This window comes from Aythya marila (genome assembly GCF_965140915.1).
Source record: "Aythya marila genome assembly, chromosome: 2".
NCBI classification, from domain to species: Eukaryota; Metazoa; Chordata; class Aves; order Anseriformes; family Anatidae; genus Aythya; species Aythya marila.
Window position 1 is genome coordinate 73227416 of NC_139043.1, and position 18796 is coordinate 73246211.

Here is an 18796-nt window from a genome sequence, read left to right on the forward strand (position 1 = left end):
TTATAGAGTATCAGATTTCAAGAATTTAGGGAATTTGATCTTCTTCCAGTGCTAGCATTAATCAATAAATAATTTTTTTTCTTTAAAATATACTGCATCCCTAGAATATTGAAACGTACCAAGTACAAACTAAGTCCTAGTTCAAGTGCTAGTAAAATGAGCTACATTCCTCCTTTATGAACACTTTGACCAAGCAATGATGTCCGAGGAATTTGGTATTTGTTTAAGCACTGGAAGCTTCTACAGAAATGTAAAAAACCTCTCTCTCAGTTCCAAATATTCAGGCATGTTTTGCCACATGCCTTTACATCCTCTTAGTGGTCACTGGAAAGCATTTTTTTTTCCACTGCTAATATTTGTATTTAAGTTCTTAAACCAACCTACATGAAGTCCATTACCTTTGAAAGCTCTAGAAAGCATGCTAGAAATTGTGGTAACCTCGAATTGCTTCAAACCCAAGCCGGGGCAACATACTCAGCAAATCAAGGACTTTTGTTTTGTTTATGCTTTTTTAATTAAAAAAAAATAAATTAATTAATTAAATATAGCTCTTGCTATATGCTAGGTTGCACTCTCCAGAGAAAACTCTGTCAAGGTGGAGCACTGCTAGTTTTCACAGCCAAATTCCACTTTGGAGTTAGACCCAACAGACCTAATTTCTTTTCCTTAATGCACTCTTGAAAATAGCTTTTGACCTATCCAGAAGACATTTCTGACATCTTGAAATTTTTCACTATTTGTCATTACTTTAAGCATTGTTTCCTCTCTTTAGATGTTACTTTGTCAGACAAAGGTTAGCCTACAATAGCTATCAGCCACTTCAGGACCTGAGATAATAGAAAGTGGGAAAAGCCTTCTAAAGATATAATGACAAAAAGATGTCCCAGGAGAAAAAATAATCAAACATTTTCACATTATTTTTCAAAGAGTTTTAGTTGCTAAACCACCTATACCTCAAAAACCATCCATTTGAGAAGAAAATATGACCTTACACTCTGTGTGCCTTTTATCTCGGTCATGCTTTGTGGATACTTTCATTAGATTTAACAACTGAACCTTCCCATTTCATGTCAAATATGTCACATATATTGTAAGGAAAGAAGCAACACGATCGAGTCTTAGATTTTCTTTCAGCCTTTGCCACCTACGTGCCAGCAGATTACCACTTTCTGATTCTCTGCATGTTCATTTGGATGCCCAGCTTTACAGACCCAGCTGTCCCTTCACTGGAATGGAATTAATCACAGTATAGGAAATTAAGTATCTGTGAAAGAGATCAGAGCCTAAATCTTCCTCGCTTTGGAATCTTCAGTAAGGCTCTAACACTAGACAAACACACTCAATAACCACTTCGAGATTTTCTTTATAAAGATTTCCCTGTTAGGAAACCTAATGCGATGTGTATATTAAACTTGCTGCGTTTTGTGTTTTGAAAAACTGTAAACTAAGTAAAAGCAAGAAGTGCTGGAGCTAACTAAGGTGAGAAATGGGTCTGATCCACTAAAGAATTCTCCTATGATTTTATCAGTTCCAAGTAATTACTAGTATCTACTCAAAAAATGAAAGAAACCAGAACAGTCTCTCTAAACAGTCCAATATGTAGGTCGTAACCCTTGTTTTTCCTTAAATAACTTGACTGCTACATCAAGCTACAAAACCACGTTGATTACATTGTTTAATGAGTTGACTCCAGGCCTATTAGAACACAGGAACCATGTATAAGAGCTTTTTACTCCTCTTCGGATCTATAGCAAATAATTAGATATATGAAGAATGTAAATAAAAGGGCTCTTATTAAAAATTTTAAAAAATAGGAATCTAGTGAGATATGAACAGTGCAGTGTCTGTGTCTTTTCACATGGTTGTTTTTCTGGGAGTTTACCAGAAAGTACTTACATGAGTACAGATAACCCCAGAGACGCATGCAAACATACGTCCACCTAGATTTACACTCTCGACTTCCAAAGTAAGTTTGCATTTCAGAGAGGTATGCCAAAGAACATTTAGCCATATTGCCACTACAATAGTATTGGAAACAATGCCTCAAAACATCCAGTGTAACGTTTGGCTGAAAGATTTTTGAGAAGAAAAATAAATAAATCCTTAGACACAATGGACATTTCAAACACTGTACTACCTGCAGACCTAATCATGACTTTTGACAGTAACAACATGGGCCTTCGGGTACCGGGAAATACTTGAAAGAATTCCAAAAATTGCCAGGAGAAAGATTTCTGTTCATGTTCACAACTTATTTCTGGGTTACACTCTGTACAATAGTTTTGCCTTCACTGATGCTGCATCAGGCACTAATCAGCAAAATTTCTGGCTCATTATCTTCAGAGTTAATTTCAGTGGGTACTGCTTAATGAGCAGTGTTCGTTCCACCCATTCTTTAAGTTAAAATTGAGCATTTAAAATAAAAACTAATCTCACACTGAGACATCCCTGCCAGCTCGCTCAAAAAGATAAAATCTATTATTATGATTTGGAAAACTTGCATTTCAGGCCAGTCACAACAAGAAAAGAGGGAAGAAAAAATAAAGTCTAGAAAAAAATAAAAATAAAAATATCATCAAATCAATGGCATATCTTGATAGTTTTCCAGCCATCTTTTCACACTTGTAACACTACACAGTTCTTACTAGGTATCTTTTTGGCTGACAGTGAGTTAAGTGAAAAAGTCTGATTCATGGTCTGTCCCAGTTGCTCATTAACATCATCTTTGTCTGCATGTTGCTGCCTCCTCGGATCCATTACCTTACTGCATGCATACCTATTCCTGGTGCCAGCCAAAATGTCCAGTGTCACATGGAACTTGGTTTTTAAATGCAGGTTATTAATATTAAAAAATGATATTAAATCAGGTTAAGGAGAGGCGACAGGTGCAATTCTACTGTCAGACAGGAGGACATTGTAACTTATTGCAAGATGTGGTGAAGAGCAGCTGAGGTAGGCTTGGGGCTGTAAGCTTTTCAACACGCTCAACTGCAATCTCGATGGCACCTCTGGTCACAGCCTTAAAGTTTTGCAAGATGAGAGGAAGAAGTGGCATAATACCACAAACGCAACAGTGATCTTTATTAGAGATTGACTATGTCTTCAAGACAAAATTTTGTTTCTCAGAATTTAAGAACAAAACTTAGTAGTTTTCTACATTACCTGACATTTATGGAATACTCAAGACATTAAAAATACTAAACCAGGAGAATTCTCACAAGACAGGTGTGGGCACTAAATGAAACCATATCCTTACAAGGCAAGATATATTCCGTGAGTGGCCAGATTCATACAAGGAAGTAGCTGAAACAAAGCTCTTACTGAACCCAGTAGTATTTAGAATTTACTACACAACCAAGAGAAGAGAGGGTTCCTTAAGGAGACGGTCCAGACAATATTACCTTGGGGCTTCCCAATTCTCCCCCATCTTCTTTGGCCATCTTACAGCTACAACTGCCTACTCCAGTGCTTCTGAGATAGACACATGGTAAAACCTGTGTCTAAGAGTCTGTTTGTTCACCACAAACCCAGTGGTGAAAATCAGGTAGTGGCTTAGCCCCTTTGGATGAGTACCTAACCAAGACCAACTAGTCAATTCAAGTAAATATCACCACAAGAAGCAGATAAATACAAATAAAGCAAATAAATATCTACAAAAGAAGCAAAAATTGTTCTGCTGCAATGAGTAACGAAACACTGAATTCACCTTGTTTTCTGAATTCTACACCATTGCTCTACCCAGCAGATTGCCCCTCTCCTCTCTGCTTATTTCAAATAAAATTCATGTTCTGCTCATTTCACAACACCTACAAATAAAAAATAATAATAATAATTAAAAAAAAGAGGATAAAAAAGAGGATTTTACAGAGATACCACAGGAGGTAATTCCTTAATAAAGTTCCTTTTTAGTAACTGGATTAGGAGGTGTTTGCAGGCCTGGTTCTACATAGGAGATCATAAATTTCAGAAGGGAATATCAAAGGCATTTACCAAACAACATCACTGCAATGCTAATTCTGCATATTTAATCTTTCAAATTATAAAAAACACAGGTAGTCACTAATAAAAACCAGAGACATGCTATTTTTTCCTTCTCCACCGTCAGTAATCAGCAATAAATGCAAATATATGACCCATTGTTTTCATGGAAAAGAAAGAAAAAGCGTGAAGTATTTACTTCCATAATTTCTGTCTGGACAGAACACCTTCTAATTTGATTCGTATGCCAGAAGAAAAATCTGTTACCCTCCCAATAAAATAAAATAAAATGAGGGGTGAAAGGGGTCTAGAAGACACTGAAATAGCAAATGATACAGTATTCTCGGTGCTTTTAAGTAAAAGGAACATTTGACTATTTTCAAGCAGTTGGTCTGAGCTAGCAGTTGAACTTAGTTATGACTCCATCAGGTTCCATGGGATATATTCAACACTTTGAGAGAAGATGAAAAACAGTAGTCCATGCAAATCATAAAAGAAATTAATCTCACTAAACTGATACCAAGCCTTTCCCAGCTAAGAATACGTCTCATGTTCCTGATAAAGAAAATTTAAAACATTAAAACTCAAAAATTCAACTTAGTAAAATAATTAAAAAGTACTGTGGTTTTAAAAACACACTCCTGCAAAACTGAAAGCAAACAAATATATGGTATTATCCTTCCCAAAAAGGACCACAAGTAATGAAAAAGATGGTGTCTTTGTTAACGTAATGTCCACATTATTTTCTGTGTACATCTGCAAGAGACCTATTTTCCACACCACTTAGCACATGCTATGAGGATATAATATTAAGGTTGTTTGAGATTTCTCCCAAGGTTGCACATTGCACTATGCATGTAGCATTTACTTAGGATTATCAAATGCAGCTGCATCAGATATTAGGAAAACACTAAACATACCCAGAAGTGAAGCAGCAGACTCAGTCCTTCAGGGTAGCTGGCACTTCCTTTTTGCTTAATGCCAGCTAGGCCCCAACTCATTGAGAGAACTACTACAGAATAATATTTACTTCTAGGCCATGCTGTAAGTTAATGTCCTCAAGTGTCCTGGCACACAGCGTGATTTCTTTTAAACTCAGGGAAATCAGAAGGAAGACTTTAAATTCTCTTCTACTAATTAAGAGGGTTATCTTTAATTAAGATATTTTGTTAAGCACATAAATAAGTGTTTTCTCATTGTTACTTTCTAGAATGTTCTGTTTTGTTCATCTGAATTATTTCACTGCCTGGGGCTTCTCGTTCCTTCCTTCAGATACTGCTACTGCCAAACAGATCTTTGGTCTTGAACAGACTCCTTTTTCTGTATCTTACCCCAAAACACACAAACATTTTATTTCACCCTCATAGGTTCATCATCTCCTTTGGCTTTAAGGACTTCAAATGATATAAATCAATTGTGCTTTTGGCATGAGGATAAGTGAGCATTACTTATCCCTCTGATGACTCAAATTCTTGAAATTTCTGTTGAATAATGTTCTCACCTCCCCACAAATGCTCCTAACTCTCTACAGAAATATGTATCTCTGGAAAAAGAGGACTTGACTTCATAGTCAGTGCAGGAAAAAAAAAAAAAAAAAAAAAAAAAAAAAAAAGGTATCCTCCAAGACCTATTGGCATTTAACCTGTTTTAGGAACTTCAGGAGGACAGTTTTCTGTTCTGACAGTTTCTCTTCCCCTGCAATAACAGCAAAGGGAGCCTGCTTGACTGTCTCATTCTAATTTGGTCTCAACAGTTACTAAAGTTTGGGTAGGACACTCACATTCAAGATGACTAGAAATGAGCACAACCCATATTATATTGTCACACCAAGTACTTTTTGTTTTGTGAAGTGACAAAAAATTGAAGGGTATAAAAAACCTTCAATCATTTTGCCCACCTCATTGTCCAAGTAACTCACATATTTTTTGAGATTGTTCTTTTCCTATTTTTTCTTCATACCTCATTATTGCTATTTCAGAATAAAATTTGTGGGTACTTTTTAATATGAATAGAACTTCATATTGTATTTCACTGTCCCTATTACAGAAATTTTCCTTTGAAAATAGCTTTATTGTACATGTTGAGCTTTCAAAAAAGAAAAAAGAATATTAGATTCTGTGCCTTCCCGTGCCAAGACCACTAATGAAGCATATTGCTAAAGATCTAGACTTAGATTTTATACCTATGAAATTACTACATAACTCCACAGAACTCATCACATCGGTTTTTTTGAAAATAGCAAATGACAAAATAAAAACTTACTGTAAATAGGATTGCTGACCAGAAGGAAAAAAAAAAGAAAAAGAAAAAAATAACAGAGACAAAATTTAGGTTGAAAGGAAGTTTCATGATCCTCCTCTTGTTTTGAGGAACTGAAAAATGGGCCGGTTTCAGGTGCTGAAACAGAAGAGGGATATACCTTGTCCTGTCCTGACAGCTGTGCCAGGCCAGCAGGAAGGGAGCTATCAGTGCTGCCAGGGCAGCTCTGCTGCCTCGTCTGTAATTCAGTGCCCTCCAGATCTCCATGTCCTTTTGCACAGGACTGCCAGCATCTAGGGTCATGCCAAAGCAGGTGCAGGACTTGGATTGAGATGTGTATGGGTGAGTAGTATTCAGATGGAGTTTAAAGACAGACAGTCCTGTCCTAAGAAACTTAAACCTAAAACAGATGAGACAAGTAGATGCATCAGGATGAAAAGCAACTGTTCAAAAGATGTGAGTAATTAAAAATTAGGACAACTAGAAATCTTGAACAGGTTTCTGAGGGAGTATGAAGCCAAATTCAAATTTGAGAACTCCTTCTCAAGGTGTGGGAAAGATAACTGACAGACACTAATCCAGGAATGCGTGATAGAGGTAAATAAAGCAATAGCATTAGAGGGATACCTGGCAATAAGGCATAAGAATAAAAGAAAGATTGAAAGCAGAATAAAATTATGTATGACCTTAGTCATGTAGCTTACCTCTTCATTCAGTTATTTTTTTATTTTTTATTTTTTATTTTTTTTAACCTTCATTTCTGAGATATCAATTAGGCAACATCAAAGATACCACAAGCCAGATGAAGTAAAAAAAGGTCTTCAAAAGGAAAAACAGTACTGCAGCCTGTCAGAGCTACCTGACAAAGAAGAGTTCGATAATCCTCTACTGCACTTGAGCAACAAGGAATGAGAAGTATAACCTTAAAATATAAGTAATGGAAACAAATAGGTATGTGCCTGAAAGGAAATCATAAATTCATCACGCTAGGCTTTCAAAGACAAACTTTAAACAAAATGGAGGTAGCTGAAAATACCTATTCATTTTGCTTGTGAGAAAAACGAATTTCTCATGCCTTCAGGCAGTAGAGAATTATGTGGTCTTTTGAACTGAAAAAGTGCAAACTGTAGAGGATCAGGCTGAATAAATGTTAAGATGCCAGTCTGACAGGGCCTTTGGGAATCTACTCAATAACAATATTTTTGAGATGTCTCACACAGGAATGGTGTATTTGTTATAGTTATTTACACCTCACAGAGTAAGCTAATAAAAATGAAAGACTGTGTTTATGCATGAAGGAACAGAGATGGACACAAAGGTAATACCTGCATGAGAACACATAACAGGTATGAAAGTCACTTTAAGGTAAGATGAAAAAGAAATAAAAAAATAAAATAAAAATAAAAATAAAAATAAAAATAAAAATAAAAATAAAAATAAAAATAAAAAATAAAAATAAAAATAAGTAAAAGGTAACAACTGAACCATACTGTAAAAAAGATCAGTATTTTCCAGTTAGTATCTTTCAAGTGTTGAAAAATTAGTCTGGCTAGTAGGGCTCTTTCCCTCAATTTATGCGAAAAACTTGAAATGCAAGTTTCATTGAGTCCTCATTGCAAGAAGCCACCTCCTTATCACGAAAAGACAGAGGCAAGTAATTGGATGAAGGACTGGTTTCCTAAATCTGTAAAGATAATTCCACTTATGGAAATATCATGGCTGTTGCAGATCAGACAACGGTGGTATCCAACATCCGCAAATGAGATTTACACATCTGAAACAGAATTCTTGAGGAAGCTCTGGTGTCAGCCCTGCTGCAAAGACCCCTGCTCACTGGAGTAGGATAATAATGGTAGCTATGGAAAAGTCATAAAAAAGGTCAGTGTGGTAGAAAATAGAAAATCAGAATATCCCAAGTTGAAAGGGACCCAGAAGGATCATTGAGTCCAACTCCTGGCTCCACCCAGCACCACCTAATGGTATGGTGCTGTCACTACTTCGCTGTGGAGCCTTTTCGCATGCCCAGCCACCTTCTCAGGCAAGAACATTTACCTAACACCCAGCCTGAACCTCCACTGGCATAGCTCCATGCCTTTAGTGATGAGAAGGTTAATATCAACAAACCTCATTTCCATTGCAAAAATTCTTCCTGCTTTATTGGCAGAGTGCCAATAGAAAACTGAGGCCCTTGGCCTAAACAGAGTACTGCTCAGGGTGTGATTCACTTTAGTATGCAAATGTGTTTTGCCCTGGTAAGCCAAAGCTCAATGTACGATAGCTACAATTTGCAACATCTAGTGTATTGCTCATAACATCCTAGAATGATTTATAAACACTGATTATTGGGTCTAAGCCTGTAATCCTCTTCAGGGGTAAGATACCCACTGCATAAATAGCTTACAGTATATAAAATAAAGCTGCTTACAGCATATTCTGATTGATAAAATGTGTACAAAAGGCCAACATAAGACCACATAACCTCTAAGGTCAAATTTAGTTCTGCATTAACTTCCACTCCTTTCTAACTCAAACCGGGGGGGAGAAAAGAAATCAATTTCATTATGTGGCCAACTATAAAACTAACTATACATTCTTATAAAAAGAAAAAGACAAGGAGGCATAAAGGAGCTGACTAATTGACACCTTTTCTTCAATAACCTGCAATAATACTTCAAGAGCGGGAAAAAAATCAGGCTTAACCACATTCTTTTCTCATGTCATACCCAAAAGAAAGGCTTCAATCTCTTTCTTAAATGACACACTTTAACTTCTTTATTGAATTCTTTATTTCATATCTTTTATCCATTCCTGACTGCTTTTTTTTAAGCAATTGCTAAAATTACTCAGCCAAATGGTATATCAGGTATACAAAACTTCTTTTCATTGGCATGAGATATATGGGAGAGAGGAGCTTAGAAGGACAATTATTATATGGAGTCCATAAACTAAGTTTTTCTGCAGACAAAATATGTTCAGCATGGTTATAACAAGGATGGAGTAAAACTGGATTTAAACTATCCATTTAAAATTTGTTTCTGCAACTAATCAAAGGCTATCTTAGTTCCAAATATAATGTTCTCTAACACCTGGTATATTACGGGTTTCACCAAAATGTAACAAAGGACTTGGACCTCTAATGCACCTACAGCTAAAACAGAGACAGAAGAGAAAATGTAGAGTGCACAGTAGTTAATAATCATTGAAAAGTATAAAAACGTGAGACAAAACCATGGAGAGCTTGAAGACAAAAACTCAGCAAGACCAATGATTGCCCCCATCGTAGGCAGCAATGAAGGCCAAGGTTTCCCCACCTGAGTGGTAACTGTCGGGTGTGCAGGGTCTCAGCAGGACTCCACATCCCCATTGCATCCCCCATTGCAATGCTCTGCCTAGGAGCAGGTAAGCCTTACCTACACACTGCTTCTATTAGCCAATAAATAACTGCTGAGTACTCATAAATCCAATAAAATCGTGTTTGCAATTATCTGTCGATGGTAAAATATTCAAATAAAATTGACATAGTAGAAGAAGGGTTATAGAAAGTAAAAATACAGTTTGATTAACTATCAGTTTCAATTTACTAATACTGCAGTTTTTAAAATAAGAAAGTGAAGATGGCCTTTGGGTTTCATAAAGGATAAACAACACTTTGCCACACAGGAAAAATCAGTTCATATTTTAAGTTTGAATGTTGATAAAATATTTTTCAAGAACAGTTAGCCTTGTTTTGAAGCTGCTTGAGTGGCAACATCAGGAGACCATACAGAAGAAGAGCGAAGTGTTTACTTTTAGGGCTAATGCTCTATGTGGACATTCCAGGAACCTCACTATTAAAGGCTTTGGTGTCACATCAAGATCACCAGCAATCAACAAAGATTCTCCAGGCTGTCCACCTAAAAACATCTACAAATCAAACTTTATGGCATTCAGTTGCTAGTTCTGTTTTTCCTGAACAAGGTGATGCCACAATGTCCAGGATCCTCCATAGACAAAAGCCGGTTTTATTTAAAAGTTCCTCTATTTACTTTATAGATATCATAAATAGTCTTAAATGTTTATTAATATTTTTCAAAAGACATAAACCTGATTGTTGAAGCTGAAGATTTGGAGGGAGTCACGTACCAAATCACATTAATTTACGAGCTTTAATTTTAATGAATAAATTAAAGTCCTAGACAAAATAGTTGCAAGATGTTCTTTAATACAAGGGTAGTTTAATAAATGCACTCCTCTTTCACCTGTCTTGCAATACAAATACAAAGCACTAGAAACATCCATGTTTGAAGGCTTTTACTGAGTTGAGAAAAATACTATCCTGTTTATAAAAAACAAATTTACAGCTATATATTGCAAGTAAGTATGTTCTCACACATCCTAGAGTGTGTAACACATCCATTAAAATGAGCCACGTGAACAGGGACAATCTTGAGTTTTGCTCTGCAGGGGAGTCACAACACTCATTAAAATATAATAAACTCCACAATGAATAGAACAAGTGTTCATTATAATGTAATGAGTAGTAATTATCACAGAATGGTCCTGTGGAGTAAACTCATTGCATTTCAAGAACATGATACCTTTTTTGTTTAAACATAAATAGGAGCCCCTTCAGTCTCAGTCCAGAACTAGGAAACAGAGAGGCTCTTCACGTGACATAGTATATCCAACCAAATACACTACAGTAATGTAGCAACACAAACCAAACCTACTTCAGTAGCACAGCAGGCATTAATAGATTTTGGAAATCAGTCTTCACCCAACTTTATATAGTCTGAAACAGCTCAGGCTCATTAGTCTTCAAGTCACAATGCAAGGCTTATGAAGGCAACAAAGCTCTTCCTGCTGGGATTGCTTGAGAGGTATTTACAAACCTCCTGAATAAGCTTCTGTCTAGAAGGCTACTTTTCAAAGGCATGTAAAAATGAACATCCCTCCAGTCAGCTTTTCCATTCATCTGCCACATGGTCAAAGAAAAGTTACCTAAATAAAGAGGCCCTGTCTGTCTTTCCCCACATCCAGCTTGCTGCTCCCCCCATTTTCACTGCATTAGATATGGAATTTGCCAAACTGCCATATAAAATGATTCAGTTCTCTAATCTGGCAGAAAATAAACACAGAAAAAAATATACAAAATTCAGCAACTTGTTGGCTGAGTCATCTTACATAAATTCTCCTTTATGTCCTCCATGCTCTTGGGGGCCTACTTCTTCCATAACACACATCAATCTACTGACCCATCCTCAAAAGGCCAACAGGTCTCCCACATTGTGTTCGTCACTCCGAGCATAAGCATGGTTGGTATTAGAACACTGCAGTCATTTGAGCTTGATTTCAGAAAAGGGGAGGCCTTCTCCAGGCCTATATTCATAAAACAGGATTGTTCCCTCCCAACCCAGAACATTTCTCTCCCAGCCAAAACCCACAGCACCCTGGCAGTCGTGAGATCTGCTCCCTATACACAACCCACACCCTTAGTCCCCCCAGCCAACACCCAGGAAGAGGCCACTGCTACTCAACAGCTACCTCACCTGCCCAGGGAAGGCCAACCTCCTACCACACGCACCGCCTCCTGGAGCAGCTCTGGGGTGCGCTGTGAACCTTACCTGTATGATAGCTGGTTTGAGAATATGCAGGATAACAAATAAATCCAGTTTGTGTAGTAAACACTGCATCTAGTATGAATCAACTATAATCCTGTGAATACTTTATGGACTTCACGTGACACTGAAAGAACCTCGACAGGCTAGAAATGTTGAGCACCACTTGAAAATATATATTTGCTTGTGGATTGTCTTACTGCTTCCCAAAACCACTTAGAAACATTTCTAATGAAAAGCTACATTGGGTTTCAAAGTGTTCATTGAAAACAAATGAGTATAAGAACAAACCCTGTATTTCTTTAGCAGTTTTCTAAAAGCTAGAAGGTGGCTCACAGTTTAATTTATGTGGATGACAATTTAAAACAGAGGAGAAAAAAAAAAAAAGAACAAGACAACTGATGTCAATGCAGAAGATACAATGTTAAATGAACTGGCTATTTTACACCTTCTGCCATGCAATTACAAAAATATTTAAGATCTCTCTAGGCTGAATAGGCAAGATAGTAACTCTAAGCTCAAATTCCCTAATATGAATGCAAGAAACTGTGCTTAAATGAATGGCAAATATGTAACAAATCTTCTTCATCAGCAAAGTGTGTGAAAATTGCATATAATAAATGATGTTTAGCTTTTTTATGACTCCAGTAAGAAGGCTTATTATTTATTAGAAAGAACAAAATGTGAAACATAAAAGCCTCTCCTGAAAGCCAAGATTTTACACTTAGACGAGTCAGCAGTTCCCTGGTGCTAATACTATATATCAGCGTTAAAAATACCTCCTTACAGTCAAATGAAACGTTTTTCACCAGTGAGCAAACTAAAGGAACTACTTCCCTTTTAGCCTTTTCTCTTTCAAATATACACAAACACATGCATACATACTCCAACACCCTCAGCATTAATAGTAATGATTTTCCTGTCCTGTCACTATTAAAGTTGTTGCTAATTGTAGGAAGGTTTTCTGATAAAGGAACACTTGAAATTTACAAATATTATAGGATTCTCTCAGAAAGGGTCTCAGAAATGGTTTTGAATATATCAAATGCATGCCAGACTACTATGGAGATGGTCTCTTATGTCACTTTTTTTTTTTTTTTTTTTTTTTTTAAGATATCTATCACTGAGTACCACTAACAGAACAACATGACAAAGCTTTACCAAATCCTAGCCAGAAATACAAGCCTGAGAAACCCACTACCCCAATTCCAAATGTCAACTTAAGCCTCATTCAACAACTGCCCTAGAAACTGTGCTTACAAAGAAAAGACAGAACAAAAATATTTCATCTGGGCAAGGTATAATTATTGATAGCAAAAGGCACTTGATAGTTTCTTGGACCAAAAGATTTTCATTCACAGCTCTCCCATCCAACAGTAAGATGTGAATTAAACAATTCAAATCCAAATGTATAATTAACTTTTATAGAACAATATATTAGTCACTAGGTTAAATGATCTAATCAGAGAATATTATTCAAAATAAATCATTGAATGTAATTACGGAAATGTACAGTACCATCTGTGAAAATAAGTAGATGGGTCAATGAATAGCTGATGTGATCAGTAACTTTTATGTGTTTTTAACAGTATCAAGGATTTTTTTCTTCTTCTTCTCGTTTTCAAGAAAAAAAAAAAAAAAAAAAAAGAAAAAAGAAAAAAAAATATTTCCATTCCTTTGTATCCTCCCAAAAAGTATGTGTTTGTGTGCACATCCATACATGAACCTGTAACTGTGTCTGTAAGGTCTCAATGAATACTAATTATGAAACAGAACAATGCATAATGCACCATGAAATACCAAAAAAGAGAGTCAACAAAACAGGAGTTGGTTGTTTTCAACTGGAATACCAGAAGAGGAGAAGACATGCTGGGCAGTATTTACACCATCTACATCTAGGTACCTACTTGAGCTCAAGCCACCTGTATCAGCAGGGAGAGGCAGGCTTCTCCACAGAAAGTACAAACATCCAGAAGCAGAAGACCCCACCACAGACCATAAAGAACCTGAGGGTGGACAATTTGTAATGTCCAGTCCACAGCCCCTCAGCAAAGGGGGAACAGGATGGGGACGTGCCAGACCCAAGTCTCACTGCTGGCAGGCTTGCTAGGGAACTGAGTGCCCTTCTGTCAGTCTCACTTCTCCCATTCACTACATCAAGGCAACGTGACTCCTGGAAAGCACCTTAAGGATCTGGTCTTACTGACTGCGCAGTACTTCACATTCAGATAACTTTGTTGTATGTGACTGTGTATGTATATGCCAATTTTTATGAGTGCCAAACAATACTCTGTTCCATATTATAAACTTCCCAGAATTGGATTTTTCAAATAAAACTGGCCAACTAGTCCCTTATTACTTAAACTACCATCATGAAACACTATCTTGACTCTCACTTCTTCTAATCGTCTCACAAGTTTACAGGCTCTACACCAATGACAGTGGGTTTTAAAAGGAGATTATCTCAACACAGACCAAAAAATCTCACCGAGCACTACAGTCCCATACTCGAAACACAGCCAGAACCTGAGCTAGTCTGGGTATTTTTACATGAGACTGCACAAACATCCTATAAAAATTGACCATGTAAGCACTGACCAAATTATATTGAAACCTAGGCAGGGTGGAGTTGGGATGGAAAATATGTCTGTGACCTAAGTATTCTACCTTGCAAGAATATTTATTTCAAATAAGCAAGCAGGTTAAAAAAAGAGTGAGTAGCCAAGCTTTTAATTTTAAGATAACACACTGTCTTTTATATGATGATAAACCCAGTCTTAACTCTGCCCAGGTCTGAAGTAATTCCAGATGAAAAAATAATATATATATAAATGGTAAATCTCAATAATGTGAAATAGCCATTTTTAGAAACCTCAGGCAACAGTTAAATATATTTTCAGTATACAAGAACTGCAGATGTGAAAACATCATTAAATTGCTTATCTATTACTTATAGAGCCAAAATAATAATAATAATAATAATAAAACAGTGGCACATTGTTTAAATCATCTCAACATCTGTAGTTTGTCTCCTGTTCTTGGAGAAAAATAAAATAAAATAAAATAAAATAAAATAAAATAAAATAAAATAAAATAAAATAAAATAAAATAAAATAAAATAAAATAAAATAAAAATATTGTTCTGCTAGCCTTCCTTCTCCCTCAAGGGAGACATGACTTTTTGGCTCCCACTTGAAGGAACTTCTTAAAAATTGTACTTCAACATTTGGATTGAATTTTCAAATCCTATGTAACTTCATTTGCTGGAAATGGAGGGCAAAACTGTGTTTATAATGGAAACTATCTTACAAAGTAATGGACACACTAGCACTTCAGCATTAGGCTCTGCAATATTTCTTTGAAACAATACCGCACAATATTCAACTTGTAGTTATTGTGCCAGTGTTCCTTTTATACCTTACAGTGTACTTCAGGGACTTGTCTAAGATGGGGCCTATCAAGTAAATCATGAAATTAGCAGCACATCCTGATTCATCACTGGAGTATACTCTCTTTAAACTAGCACACTGTTGACCAAGGAAAAGGTATTTTTCCTTATAATCTCAGAACAAATACTAGTAAAACTCACATGCTGAATTACATAAACCTTTGTAGACAATTTTGGGTTTTTCATATTGTTTATGTTTATGACCTTCACATATACACCTTATTCTTCTGGAAGAAGATGAATAGAATCTATTTACATTGATTTTTCCCCCCTCTACATTTCCTCCCCTTTCCGTCATGTCAGCTGCTGCCTTTATTTTACACTGCATACAAACAAACTGTGCCACAATGGGTCATGATGGCTGATGTAGCTTAGGCCCCTGGTAGGGCAGTTCTGCCAGAGCTAACTAGCAGTAAACTGTCTGAGCAGGAGCTCGTGTTCATCTGCATGGAAAAGATGACTCACTAGTATTTAGCTGGTTTGATTCAATCTGATAGCATCCATAATTTTCAGCACTACTTGCATTAACAGAAGTGTAGCTGTTCACCAGAACAGGAGCTTCCTGCCATGGAACAGAATCTTTGATACCTTTCAAATTGAATTTATTAGACTGAGATGTCATTTGAAGTCTTCCACACAACCATCTATAGAACTAACAACTCAATTACTTACATCTTAAATGTGTTTATATCTAGATGTGCTGGTGAATTCCAAGTCCTTTCCAAGACAGTGAATAAAGTGAAGCAGAGTTCAGAGGGAAAAGATAAAAAAAAAAAAAAAAAAAATTGTTTTCAAATAAAGATTGTTTCCTGAAGCGTATTCAGTGCATGTTATGCACCAAAGGAACATCAGTCCATGATCAACGGCATAGAGCATCCATGTCTGGATGCTCTATTCAGCATCCAGACACTCATGCACACATATTTTGGATGTTGATGACATCTATCCCAAATGTTTTATAACATTGCTTATATTCACCAGAACTAGTTACTACAAGCTAGCACAGCATGCACCAACAAAGTGGTTGTGTTAGAGTCTCTGCATTGCAGGACAAAACTGCTATATGACAACATTTATTAATCTAGGAAGTAAAGAATTAAACTGCCTGGGGAATTAAACTGGCTGAAGTATAGAAACTTCAGCTGACATTTTGTCATACTAGCAGGGTCAGCACTGCTATACTGACGAAGCTTTATGGGAGCCTCAGTACCTACAAGTGGGCACAATTTAATTTTGGACCTCATCTGTAAGGGGTTCGGTGAGCGACACAGTGCCCCCTAAGCCATACTTATGTACTGGATCTGATCCTGTTTAAAGGAAAGACTGCTGTCTGACACGCTATTGCTTCTGCTTATTTTTTAGAGAGAGCACATAAGAGAGAGTGGGTTGGTGGCTTTTTTTTTTTTTTCTGCTTGTTTGTTTTTTACATAGAAATGGAACAGAGTTATCTATAGGAGCCCTTAAGTAGGATGTAGGATGACTGGTAGTTTTAACTAGTTACAAAAGCAAAGTTTTATGTTGCTTCCCAAGGTCCACATATAAGAAAAGAGCCACACCTTAATTTGCATTAGGCAGCTATAAAGTACAGTGTCTTCCTTTGAAGGGTCTGAAATGAAATCAAATGAAATCTGTCAAAGGCAGTAGAGTAGTTAGGGAAGCCTATGGGTTATTTCCATAAATCAACTTACCTTTAAAGCTGAGCAAAATACCAAACATATGCCAAACTTTAAATTAATATTTCCCCTGAAGATAAACATTTACTGTCATCCAGGAGGAGGACAATTATTGCAAAAGGAAGGCTTCAGTGTTTTCTCACAACTGTGTATGATTGACTGCAGCACAGAAGTAAAGCTCTGGAAATGCAGGATCTATGGTTAGTGTCTTGGAATGAAAAATAAAATCTGATTTTATCACCTGTGCTAACTGAAGTCATAATTTTACTTGTGTTCTCCATCATATTTCTTCTGATCATGAAAAACTAATGGGGCGTCGATGCTCATGAAATTGGATTTCTCTCAAGACCTAATTTGAATGATAAACTATATTATAATATAAGAAATGCTCATACTGCTTTACGAAGATGAACTCAGGAGAAATACATGCAGAAATACATGCAGGGGTATACATTTGCTACATGTCACTGGCTTCTGTACCCTGTCCTCTTTGTATCTTGTCACTCATGTAGGCAAAACAGTGTCTTACATGCACACACGCATACACACACACAGACACATACAGAGGGAGGTACAGGACTATGTGAAGGCACACTGGGGAGCTCCTTGCTTGCAAAAACACTCAGTTCCAGACAACTGGCAGTGCAACTGGGGAAAATGGGTGTGAACCGTAGGCACATAGTGCGTTTTGGTCATTAATAAGGATACCATGGAGGTGGACTAGGAGGCAATGGAGAGAGGATTCGTTTCTGGCTGTGCATTATTTACAGTGCCTTTTACACAAAGTAAAGTTGGGTCACTGCTGAACCTGTGAAAAGCAGCTAAATCTCCAAGTCCCTATTTTTTTTTTTTTTCAATTTCAGCCCTCAGTTATCACATAACATTAGAGATAAGGGGGGAAAAAACGAAGAAAAAAGCACACCTGAAATTGCTCCTGGTACATCAGGCTTAAAGTTCCTCACCCGCAGTTCCACCTGCCGTGGGATTTGCACGGCCGGGAACACGCGCAGGAGCCGGGCTCCCAAACCTGTCCGCCCGCGGTCACCGTGCAGCCGCACGCCAGCCCCCAGGTTCCACGGCACGACCGCAGCCACCGCGCACAGACGGACGGACAGACGGACGGAGTGCAGACGTCCCCGTACCTGGATGTCGCGGGTCCCCCCGCAGCAGCGCGGCTCCCCGGCACCGCAGCAGCGCGGCGAGCGCACCGCCGGCAACTTTGGGCTCGGCTCGGCTCGGCTCCGGAGCCTCGCCCGGCCCGCCCGGCGCCGGCAGCCAGCAGCGATTTGTGTCGGCGGTGCCGTCCTCGGAGAGCGCCCGGCCCCGGCCCCGGGTCCCCCGGAGCCGCCCCCCGGCGCCGCCCCCGCTCCCCGCTCCCGCCGCTCGCCGGGGCCGCGCAGCGCGGGCACGGAGCGCGCCCGCCTCTGCCCAGCGGCTGCGGGCAGCGCCTTGGGGCCGGGGCAGCTGCCGGCCGCCTGATGCCGCTCGGCTCGGCGCGCTTCCAGGTGTCCTGCCCCCGATGGAGGCCGGCTGGAGGATGCCCACCCGTGACCAGCATCCTGCCCCCAACGGATAACCAGGTGCCGGCCGCGTCCCGGGGGCGATGGGCACGCAGCAGGCTCGTCCCCAGACCCCTGCCCGGCAGGGAGCAGCCGGCTGGAAGAGGAGGAAGGCCACCGGCAGCGGCCGCGTCCAAGCGAAAAGGAGCCGCGCACAATGTATGCAATCCAGCTGGAGTGAGAAGGGAGAGGCGAGGAGAGCCATTCCGGCACGTACAGTAACGGGAAGGGAAGCTGCTACACCAGATCGCATGGATGGGAAAAGCAACGCCGGGCACTGAG

The 18796-nt window shown here is 38.4% G+C and overlaps 1 protein-coding gene across 1 annotated transcript in view; it reads right to left on the bottom strand.

The window, feature by feature from the left end:
- Window positions 1-18148, bottom strand: part of CDH18 (cadherin 18) — a 293987-nt gene extending 275839 nt beyond the window's left edge. The window contains exon 1 of the mRNA XM_082753298.1: window positions 18098-18148. The gene's annotated coding sequence lies outside the window, so the exon portion shown is untranslated. The remainder of the gene's footprint in view (window positions 1-18097) is intronic.
- Between the last annotated feature and the right edge of the window lie 648 nt (window positions 18149-18796).